A 278-nucleotide genomic window follows, 5' to 3' on the forward strand; every position below is an offset into this window, starting at 1 on the left:
TGGCGGGGACTGGGTGGCTCTCCTACCGTATGCCCTTTACCGGGTAAGGAACTCTCCATACACCCTGGGCTTTACTCCCTATGAAATCATGTTTGGCAGACCACGCCCTATCATTCCTAACCTTAAAGCTGACCTTCTCGCTGAATTTGAAAATCAAGAACTATCTCTTTCCTTAAGAGGGCTTCAGAAGGCACACGAGGACATTTGGCCACGCCTCCGCGCCATCTATGAGACCAGCCCAACCCCAACTCCTCATCAGCACAGACCAGGAGATTGGG

This window comes from Myotis brandtii, unplaced genomic scaffold (genome assembly GCF_000412655.1).
Source record: "Myotis brandtii unplaced genomic scaffold, ASM41265v1 scaffold1678, whole genome shotgun sequence".
NCBI lineage: Eukaryota > Metazoa > Chordata > Mammalia > Chiroptera > Vespertilionidae > Myotis > Myotis brandtii.